Source organism: Nicotiana sylvestris, chromosome 9, assembly GCF_000393655.2.
Source record: "Nicotiana sylvestris chromosome 9, ASM39365v2, whole genome shotgun sequence".
Lineage (NCBI taxonomy): Eukaryota > Viridiplantae > Streptophyta > Magnoliopsida > Solanales > Solanaceae > Nicotiana > Nicotiana sylvestris.
This window is the reverse complement of record NC_091065.1, coordinates 121,106,549-121,118,317: the sequence shown is the minus strand read 5'-3', so window position 1 is coordinate 121,118,317 and position 11,769 is coordinate 121,106,549.

The window sequence follows — 11,769 nt, the reverse complement described above, 5'->3', positions numbered from 1 at the left end:
AACAACCCAGTAACAGACCGGTGGAGTAGTAATCCCAAAAAACAAAAGCTTTAAGCTTTAAATGAAACAACAACCATTAATACTAATTTCAAACAAAGAAAGAAAGCAGTAGATTTTTTAGCTTTTATTTTTATTTTTGAAAGCTTAAATATTTTTCGGAATTTTTCTCTCTTCTATTCTCTGTCCGTTTTTTTTCTCTCTATCTGTATTCTTCTTCTTCTTATTTGTCTTCAAGACTTCACATATATAACACATCCCATAAACCTTTTAATTAATTAAAATCAATACTTTTTCTCTACCCAACCCATTATCTTTCCACTCATCCCCATTACATTAAATAAACATATCACACCACCCCATTATATTTTGTCCCCCATGCTTTATTTAAAATAATGCAAGATTCCCCTTTAATTTAAATCTTGTCCCCCCTTTATATTAAATAATCATATCACAACCCACCCCATTTCATTTTGTCCCCCATGCTTCAAATAAACAATTTCAAAATGTACAATTCCTAAACTACCCCCTCCGACCTTACTGAAATTACCAAACTACCCCTGAACGTACTACAAATTTACCAAACTACCCATCAGCTATAACACATCAATTAATCAAACTTAACCAAAATATAGACAATATGATCAATTTCTAACAATGTTCAAACAACAATATGAACATGGATGAACATCATAACAACAATATCACATGAACACGATTTTAACAACATTTCAACAACAAGTCACATGAACACGAATTGAACAACAAAGAACAACTATGATTGAACAATATTTTAGCAACAAACAATCCTATTTTCGGATTCAACAAACAACAACAAACAAAATATGAAGATTTCTAAATTCAATCATATTGAACTTAAAAATCAACTCTAACAACATTACAACAAACAATTCTTATATTAAACTTAAAACAAGATTATGAGAACAATTCAAGCAATAATCATAAATGGTAAACAAGAAATCAAACTATACAAAATTCGGATTCAAGATCATCCAAACAAAGTATGAACATGAATGAATCTATTTTAAGACAACAAACATGACGGATTAAACGATTAAAACAATATATTCCTTTAATACAACTAAATTCTTTAAACAAATAACAAGATCGACGAAGAAACAATTATGAACTTAAACTTGAACTTAACAATATTAACAATTTCTAACAATACATAAACACATGAAACAAATTGAAGAAATAGTTGATTAAATTTCAATTTGAATCTAACAAACATCAAACTAACAAATACTTACTTAAACAATAATACAAACATGAAATAAACATGAAAACAACTAATTAAACTTCCATTTTAAAATCTGAAAATTAATTTAACAATCAACATGAACATGAACAAAACCAAAAAATCAAATATCTAACCATAGACATGAATCATTTATCGATTTTGAATCCGAAAAACAACGAACAACAAAAAAATATGGACGGAAATTTGGAAACATAAACCAACTAACCGATTCGAAACAACGACGAATAAACGAAGAAGATGGAGAGGAAGGAGCAGCAGTCCGCAGCTGAACGCTCATGGCTGCTCGTCGCAGCTCCTCGCAGCTGAACGCTCATGGCTGCCCGTCGCAGCTCGTCGCAGCTGAACACTCATGGCTGCTCGTCGCAGCTCGTCGCAGCTGAACGTTCATGGCTGCCCGTCGTAGCTCGTCGCAGCTGAACACTCATGGCTGCTCGTCGCAGCTCGTCGCGGGCAGCAGTTGACGTGTTCGGAACAGGAGCAGCTGGTCGACCATGGCAGCATCTCGACGTGCTCGGAACAGGAACAGCTAGTCGGAGGAAAGGAAGCCGCAACGATGGGGTTTCTCCTTCGTTGGTCGAGGGTTTTTCCGGCGTGATTGGGGTTGGGGTCGCGAAAGAGGTTGTGTCGTTTGGTGGTGTTTGGACGGTGCTTGGGTGGTGTTCGACGAAGGGGGGTGGCTGCTGGGTAGCCATGGCAGCTCACTATTTTGGAGATGGAGAAGAAGAAGACAAGGGGAGGGGGGCGGATAGCTTTCCTTAGTTTTTAGGGTTTTTTCTTCTTTTTTCTTTTGTTTTGTGTTGTAAAATGTAAGACAAAGGGGTTTGGGTCTTTTGGGTTATGGACTGGGTCGACCCAGTTCGAAATGGACTGGGTCGTAGGGAAGATTGGGCCATTTTTTGGGCCTATGGCTTGAAATTGAAGAAGAGGCCCAATTCCGACTTTCTTTATATTTTCGCTCTTTTTCTTCTTTTATTTTTCTAAAACTAAATTATAAAAATACTTAAACTATTATTAAGAACTAAATTAAGTTATAAAAGCACAAATTAACTTCCAATAACAATTAACGCACAATTAAGTGTTAATTAAGCATAAAATTGTATATTTGGACATTAAATGCTAAAAATGCAAACGATGCCTATTTTTGTAATTTTCATTTTTTATAAACAAATTTAATTACTAACAATTGTAGAATTAAATCCTACATGCAAAATGCGACGTATTTTTGTATTTTTTATTAATTTAACAAATAAGAAAACACAGACAAATACAAATAATTATCCAAAAATATCACAAAAACACTCAAAATTGCACATCAAGAAAAAATCATTTTATTTTTGAATTTTTTGGGAGTAATTCTCATATTGGGCAAAAATCACGTGCTTACAGCTGCCCCTCTTTGCCCGAAGACACGAAGGGTTTTCGTGCAAAGATAAAGCGAGCGATTTTTGCCCATCCGAGTACTCCGTTGAAGCATTTTTTTGAAAAAGATTTGACCGAACCTTTGCTTCAAAGGTTTCCTACATATCCTGGGCTAAACAGGAATCAGGTCAATGTAGTTCGGAAAATTTTGGTAGTTGGGACTACCGTTGGACTGCAATGTTACTGTTGTTGCATGTTATTACTACTGCTTACTGATCTCCTTGTTACACCGTGCTTAAAAGAAAACAAGAAGCTAAGCTATACTGCAATTTTTCTTGTTGCCTTGCTTTCTTGTCTACTTGCATTTTTTCCGGTGCGTTTCTTCTTTTTGACACATGCACTTGAGTTTGTGCTGTGACCTCTTGTTGCAACCTTCTGTTTCCCGGTGCCGGGGAATTTTATTGTTTCCTGCTGGGGATTCCTATTGTAACCCTCTGTTTTATTGTCCTCTGACTTGATCTTGAAATGTATGCCTCTGTTATCTGGGCGGGCTCCCAACTTCAATACTTGAAAATTAAAGACTTGAAATGTATGCCTCTGTTATCTGGGCGGGCTCCCAAGTTCAATGCTTGAAAATTAAAGACTGAAATGTATTCCTTTCTTTAGGTTGGCAAGATTTCAACAACTTTTAAAAATGCCTTTCCTCTCTTCAGGCGGGCTCCTGACTTCAACAACAACTTTGAAAATAATCGCCATTCCTCTCTTCAGGCGGGCTCCTGACTTCAAACCATACATCGCCATTCCTTTCTTTAGGTTGGCAAGATTTCAACAACTTTTAAAAACGCCTTTCCTCTCTTCAGGCGGGCTCCTGACTTCAAATCATACATCGCCATTCCTTTCTTTATGTTGGCAAGATTTCAACAACTTTTGACAACGCCTTTCCTCTCTTCAGGCGGGCTCCTGACAACAACTTTGAAAATAATCGCCATTCCTCTCTTCAGGCGGGCTCCTGACTTCAAACCATACATCGCCATTCCTTTCTTTAGGTTGGCAAGATTTCGACAACTCTTTTAAAACGCCTTTCCTCTCTTCAGGCGGGCTCCTGACAACAACTTTGAAAATAATCGCCATTCCTCTCTTCAGGCGGGCTCCTGACTTCAAACCATACATCGCCATTCCTTTCTTTAGGTTGGCAAGATTTCAACAACTTTTGAAAACGCCTTTCCTCTCTTCAGGCGGGCTCCTGACAACAACTTTGAAAATAATCGCCATTCCTCTCTTCAGGCGGGCTCCTGACTTCAAACCATACATCGCCATTCCTTTCTTTAGGTTGGCAAGATTTCAACAACTCTTTTAAAACGCCTTTCCTCTCTTCAGGAGGGCTCCTGACAACAACTTTGAAAATAATCGCCATTCCTCTCTTCAGGCGGGCTCCTGACTTCAAATCATACATCGCCATTCCTTTCTTTAGGTTGGCAAGATTTCAACAACTTTTGACAACGCCTTTCCTCTCTTCAGGCGGGCTCCTGACAACAACTTTGAAAATAATCGCCATTCCTCTCTTCAGGCGGGCTCCTGACTTCAAACCATACATCGCCATTCCTTTCTTTAGGTTGGCAAGATTTCGACAACTCTTTTAAAATGCCTTTCCTCTCTTCAGGCGGGCTCCTGACAACAACTTTGAAAATAATCGCCATTCCTCTCTTCAGGCGGGCTCCTGACTTCAAACCATACATCGCCATTCCTTTCTTTAGGTTGGCAAGATTTCAACAACTTTTAAAAACGCCTTTCCTCTCTTCAGGCGGGCTCCTGACTTCAACAACAACTTTGAAAATAATCGCCATTCCTCTCTTCAGGCGGGCTCCTGACTTCAACCAATACATCGCCATTCCTTTCTTTAGGTTGGCAAGATTTCAACAACTTTTAAAAACGCCTTTCCTCTCTTCAGGCGGGCTCCTGACTTCAACAACAACTTTGAAAATAATCGCCATTCCTCTCTTCAGGCGGGCTCCTGACTTCAACCAATTTTTTTTTTCATCCTCATTCTCTAGGTGGACGCCTGACTTCTTCTTCAATTTTTTCATTTTTTTTATTATCCTAGGAGAAAATTCATCAGACTAGGATTTGATATCTTATCTTAGGAGAAAGATTCATCTGACTAAGATTTTATCTTGGGAGAAAAATTTCATCAGACCAAGATTTTGACTCTAGGAGATAAATCGTCAGACTAGGTCCATTTGTTGTGATCTTAGGAGAAAGATTCATCCGACTAAGATTTTATCTTGGGAGAACAATTTCATCAGACCAAGATTTTGACTCTAGGAGATAAATCGTCAGACTAGGTCCATTTGTTGTGATCTTAGGAGAAAGATTCATCCGACTAAGATTTTATCTTGGGAGAACAATTTCATCAGACCAAGATTTTGACTCTAGGAGATAAATCGTCAGACTAGGTCCATTTGTTGTGATCTTAGGAGAAAGATTCATCCGACTAAGATTTTATCTTGGGAGAACAATTTCATCAGACCAAGATTTTGACTCTAGGAGATAAATCGTCAGACTAGGTCCATTTTGTTGTGATCTTAGGAGAAAGATTCATCCGACTAAGATTTTATCTTGGGAGAACAATTTCATCAGACCAAGATTTTGACTCTAGGAGATAAATCGTCAGACTAGGTCCATTTTGTTGTGATCTTAGGAGAAAGATTCATCCGACTAAGATTTGATATCTTATCTTGGGAGAAAAATTTCATCGGACCAAGATTGTATCGGGAGGTAAATTCATCAGACTAGGACTTTTTATCCTAGGAGAAAAATGTAGTAAAGATCAATGATTTGAGAAACTTACCTTCGTAATTTCTTCTTTTCTTTTCTCCTTCCTTTGCGCTGCTTTGTTCTTGCTTGCTGGGGATAATACCACTGTGGGAGTCTCCTTTCTTCCCCTCCTTCAAATTTGTTGTTTTTTTTTCTTTTTTTTTTCAACACTGCTGGGGATAAAAGTGTTATCTTCTTGGGATAACGTTGTTGAGGATAACGCTGCTGGGGAATTTTATCCCTTCAAATCGATGCTTCATTCTTGTGGAAGCTGCTGGGGATGATAATGACTTTTTGCTTTTCTGAGCACAAGCGTCATCCCTTTATTCTGTCTACTGGGGATAACTTCCTCCATTGAAACTTATTATGTTGGGGCAACACTGGTTCAAAGACCACTTCCTTGGTGTTATCTTTATTCTTCCCCATATGGGTACCTAATTTCCAGAAAATTTTCTAATTGAAAAGAAAATTTTCTGCCCCAGTTTGATAATCTTCTTTTATTTTTTATTTTTTATGGCATGCCTTTCCGTCATCAATGCCATTTCCTTTACCTGTTTCAAATCAAAAATTTGTTAGCTTAAAGCGTGGTAGTTGGCTGTGATACTCCACTCGGATGGCTTTTCCCTTTCTCCTTCCTTGCTCTGCGTTCCACAACTTGCTGGGGGATGATATTATTTGCTGGGGATAATCCTTTTCTGCTGGGGATATCCCTCTTCTTTCGTGGCATGGCTCGGAGACTTGCATTTTCCCGACCTTTTAGTCTCGCATGAATTTCCCAAATCATGCTTATTGCTCTCCTTGTTTGTCCACGGGCCTTGGCCTTGAGGTTTTAATAACCTCTTATTTTGGCAAGGATATCCCTCTTGACACTCGTTGATCTTTTTGTCAATTCCCTTTTGCTGGGGATATCATTTTTGATACTAGCCTCACGCTTGTTCCTTGCTGACTATATCACTTGGATGTATTAGTCAGATCTTATCTTGGAAAGCTGATGGCTTATTTTGAAGTCATTTCCCACTGGTTCTGACCAAACAGACTCTACTGGGGAATTTTCTATGAAAGGAGAAAGATAAAAAGGAACAGAATAAAAGACAAAGGAAAAAGATGACTCTTTAACAAAAGAAATTATAAATAAAAACCTATCAAACGCAGACACCGACTCTAATGGTCATGACATGCATATGTGGCCTATCCTCCGTCGTCAATCGTCTTTCAAGATCTTCCCTTGACTATCCTCCATCTGATTCCCAATCTTATTCGACTTGTAGTGCCCAAAAGGTTTTCACCATCAAGTCTCTCTCATTTTGGTTTTTCTCTCAGCTTTCATCGCCTTATGGTGTCCGTGAAGATTTTCACCGATAAGACTCTCTCATTTGTATCACTTTCCAGCTGGGGATTTGGAGTGTTGCCGGTATGACTCTCTCTGCTGGAGATTAGAGTCCTTTCTGCTGTGGAACAGAATGTTATGTTCGCCGGTAAGACTCTCATTTGTCTGACTTGGCATCTTTTGCAGACTGATCAGAAGGTCTTTCTTTGGACCGTAATGTGGGTTTTTTTGGATAGGCTTAGAAAGAAAGGGTATTAAAGGCTAAAAAACAAATCAATTTGGGGTTCAAAATTACAACCTTCGAAATAATATTTGTTTATAACAAGCGCAACCCTTGCCCCAGTTTCTTGCTTGGGGATTATTTATTATTATATTTTTTTAAAATTTATTACACCATGCATACCATGCACATTATGCACACTATGCACCCTATGACCGAGCCGTGAAGCGCCTACGTATCCTCTTTGAGGAATCAGGTCAAACGTAGTTCCCAATTCCTCTTTTTCATTTGACTTTCTTTTGTTTTTTTTTCATTTTTCTTTTTCTTTTTTCGTTGTTGTTTTTTTTTTTGATTTTTTCTTTACCTTCCAGGCTCGTATTTCCTAGTCATTGCTATTGATTCCGAACGAGGGGTATGAAAGAAAATAAATAAGGCTCAAAAGGGGTAACGAAGGATAAAGTGTTTAGGTAGCAGAACAAAATGCCTTCGTCATTCCAGTCTTCAAAACATGCCAAGTGCAAACAACACTATTGAACATAGATTTATAGTCTCTTCCGATGGTGCTGGATTTGACAATTATGTTAAACACTTGCTTTTTCATTTGTCATTTCTAAAGCACCGTTGGGCGACACTCTCATTCTCATGAACGACCCTCATGCCAATTTGGCGAATCTTGCATTTAACGGTTTTCTTTAAGTTTTACTTGCCCCAGTTCCACATGACTCGGGCTTCAAATAATCTCAAACCGTTCTTATTTCCCTTAAATGCTTTGATCACCTCTCCAGGGTTTTATGATTAACTTTAAAGACTAGGCCCAAACTGTGTGCGCATGTCATGTCCCTAGAATCGGCATTGAACGAAAATGACAAAAGGACTAAATAAAAAGATGACTGGAAATAATAAAAGACCGGCTTTTGTATTAGACTTCCGGCGAAATGGTTAGAAAAACAAACAAAACAACCAGAATAAAATCTTAACACAACATCAACGAGACTTAAACAAACTGATACGACAAAAATGGAAAGATAAGAAGGTTTGACACAAGACAATATTCGGATTACAACCCTAAGAATAATCCGGACAACAGAAATGACAACAAAATAAGCCACCACAAGCTTCTCTCTTGTTAACCAAGGAACGGAGTGTCGGCATCTTTAGCCACTGAGCTTTGCAGTATTGTCCAGACCATTTCCAACTTCGATATCATTATCATCAGTTAGTGGCTTTCCGGGATGACTCTAAAATCCCATGTTACCAGGCATCCTCCCCATAAAGTGTGCATCATGATGTGCAGGTAAAGGATTCTGCGCGATATTCTGGGTGTCATTACCTTGGATTACAATCAGATTTTCCTGGATCATCCTTTCTATTTCTTTTTTCAAATCCCGACAACTTTCAACATTGTGCCCCTGGGCATTGGAATGGTATTCACACCTTTTAGAAGGGTCAAAGCTTCTTGCACGTGTGTCCAGATGATTTGGAGGAATAGATGCAATCATGTCGTGATGCTTTAACCTCTCAAATAAGCTTTCATAGGACTCTCCTATTGGTGTAAAATTATCTTTCAACCTTCGTTCCCCTTTATACTTCTGGCTTGGATGTGGGTTATAGGGCACCTGAAAGTTATGTGGAGGCTTCTGGAGATTTTGTGATGCTCGTGCTCGCCTTCTGGGGCGTTTTTGGTGGCCGGGCAACATACTGAGGTGGAACAATAGAGTGTTGTGGGTTCTGAGGGGGATAATATTGCTCAGGGGATTCATAGATAACTTTAGGAGGCTGCTCATACCTTCGAGATGTTCTCCTAGGACCTCTTCTTGACCCTGATGTCATCATGATTTCTTCAATCTTCTCATTTGTGTCGCAAAAATTATCAGACTCAACCCGGACAGCGTGAGTTGCAGCTTTAAAAACTGCTTGACTTATAATTTTTCCTGTCTTAAGACCATTCTCTATTATTTCTCCCATTTTGATTGCTTCTGAAAAGGATTTGCCAACTGCGGACATCATGTTCTGAAAGTAATCTGGCTCTTGCGCTTGAAGGAAGACAGTTATTAGCTCGTGGTCATCCATGGGTGGCTTAACTCGAGCTGCTTGCTCTCTCCATTTAATGGCATATTCCCTGAAACTTTCACTTGGTTTCTTCTTCAGGTTTGAAAGGGAAATGCGGTCTGGGGCAATGTCGATGCTGTATTGGAACTGTTTGACAAATGCTTGTGCCATGTCGTCCCAGACATACCAGCGAGACGTGTCTTGATCCATAAACCATTCGGAAGCTACTCCCGTAAGGCTTTCCACAAAATAAGCCATCAACAATTCTTCATTTCTTCCCGCACCTCTCATTTGATTGCAATACCTTTTCAGGTGGGCAATGGGATCTCCATGTCCATCGTACTTTTCAAATTTGGGAGTCTTGAAACCAGGCGGAAAGTGGACATCGGGGAACATACATAGATCTTTGAAGGCAACACTCTTTTGGCCAGACAACCCTTGCCTGTTTTTCAACCATTGTTCTAAGTTTTTCACCCTTTGGGTTAATTCTTCTTGTACCATCTTTCGGGCAGGCTCTTCAATCTTTGAAGGAAGATCTAACGAGTACGGGTGGTACTTAGGAGAGTGGTACTGCTCTTGTTGTGTCTCAAATTGTGACTCATGACGAGGCTGTCCTTGCCCACAGGCCCATGCTTGACACACTCCGGTCATTTGCTGTTTCAGTATTCTATTTTTTTCCGGCACAGTAGACTCTTGTTGAACCCTTTGAACAAACCGACCAACTCAACTTTCTTCACAATTCAAAATAAAACATGTTAGAATGGACTCAGTCGATTCTTATTACTAGCAACATCTTTTTTTTTCTTTTTTTTTTTCCGATTTTTTTTCATTCATTTTTTCATTATTTGTTGTGGTCGAATATTATGGAGATTGCCTACGTATCATGACCCCGCATGAATCAGACCTTGCGTAGTTCGGACCAATAAAACATAAACAATATTAATCATTTTTTTTCAATTTTCATATTAAAATAAACTGGGTTTTAAAGGTTTGAAGATGACCTACAAACTCGAAAATCAAACAACCCACATATTCTAATTAAAGATTTATAACCTCGAAACAAAAAGGTCAGCTTCCTTTCCCCGTTTGACAAATGCAACCAAATGGCTATTTTTGCAAATGTGGCCCCTTCCAAATCTCACATGAATTTTAAGGCCGGGGAGGATTATTTTGACACTTTACAAACTTGTTCATTCTTTTACGAAAATAGCCTTTCGACAACTGAAAGATACTCTAAGGCTATTTTGCCAAGAACGGTTTAAGACACTGTCGAAGCTAGCTCGGCTTATTTTTGACTAAAAAAAATTCACCTGACCGTTGACTCTTTGTGTTTTTTCTTTCAAATTACAATAAAAATCAGGTGTTGCAACATGGCCCTTCAGCGCCTCGGGGACGAAGATTTTTTAAGGCTGTGTGGGTCAACTGAACCAAATTTTAAAAAATGACCCAAAGGTGGCTGTTTATGCAAAGTCAGCCTTCCGGCGTCCCTTTCGGGAACATTTGGCTATGTCTTGATAAAACAGCGTCACCCGACTTCTTTATGACAAAACTAAAATTTGACATATATTTTTTTGGCTATTTTGTTTTAGCAAAAAGTGGAGGCTGGACACTACCCGACTTATTTATGAAAAAATTAAAATTTTGACATGTTTTTTATTTATTTAATTATTGGTTTTTGGCTATTTTAGAAAAAATGGGGTTGGACCCGATGAGGGTTGCCTACGTATCTCACATCCGGTGAGAATCAAACCGGCGTAGTTCGGGCAGGTCATGAATAAAGTAAGTAAACTAATTTTAAATTATTATTATTTTTGAATTTGTAAAAGAACTGCTTTAAAAGAAGAAAGGAAGTATATATATATATATATATATATATATATATATATATATATATATATTATTTTTATTTGGATTTTTGATTGATTTTCTTTTTGAAAGAAAGACTTCTAAGAATTCCTTTTCTTTTGATTCGAACTTTAAGAATTTCAAAAGTAAAATGAAGATATTTTTTTTTGTTTGAATTTTCATTTGTTTTCTCTTATTCTAGAGAATAAAGAAAATATATATATATTTTTTTTTTGGAATTTTACCTTTAATAAAAGAAATGCTTTCTAAAAAAAATATTTCTTGAATTTTGAATTTTCTTTTCAATTTTTAAAGAAGAAGGAAAATATTTTCGAATTTGTTTTATTTTATAATATATATATATTTTTTAATAGTTAAAAAGACTTTCTAAAGAAGTCAATAATGGAAAATATTTTTGGATTTTTTTTTTGTTTTGAAAATTGGGAGTCTAAAAAAAACTTTTCCAGACTTTTTGGGCAGGACAAATATTTTTGCAACAAATAAAGATATATATACATTTTTTGGAAATAAAGAAAAACTTTTTGGATTTTTATATATATATATATATATTTGCAACAAATAATAAAACCACTTTCAACGCGACTCTTTTTATTTTATTATTTTGAATTTTTCAGAAACGAATAAAAAAAACTATTTTAAAAGTAAGACTCTTTTTCATTGTCATTTTCAAGGGGAAGACAAACTATTTTCCTTTATATATATATATATATATATTTTTTTTTTTTATTATTTTTTGAAAAATAAGATAGAACAACGATTTTTTTTTCTTTCTATTTTTTCTTTGGTTTTAATAAAACAAACTAATAAAACATTTTTTTTTCATTTTCTCAAAATTTTGGCAGAGTTTTGACA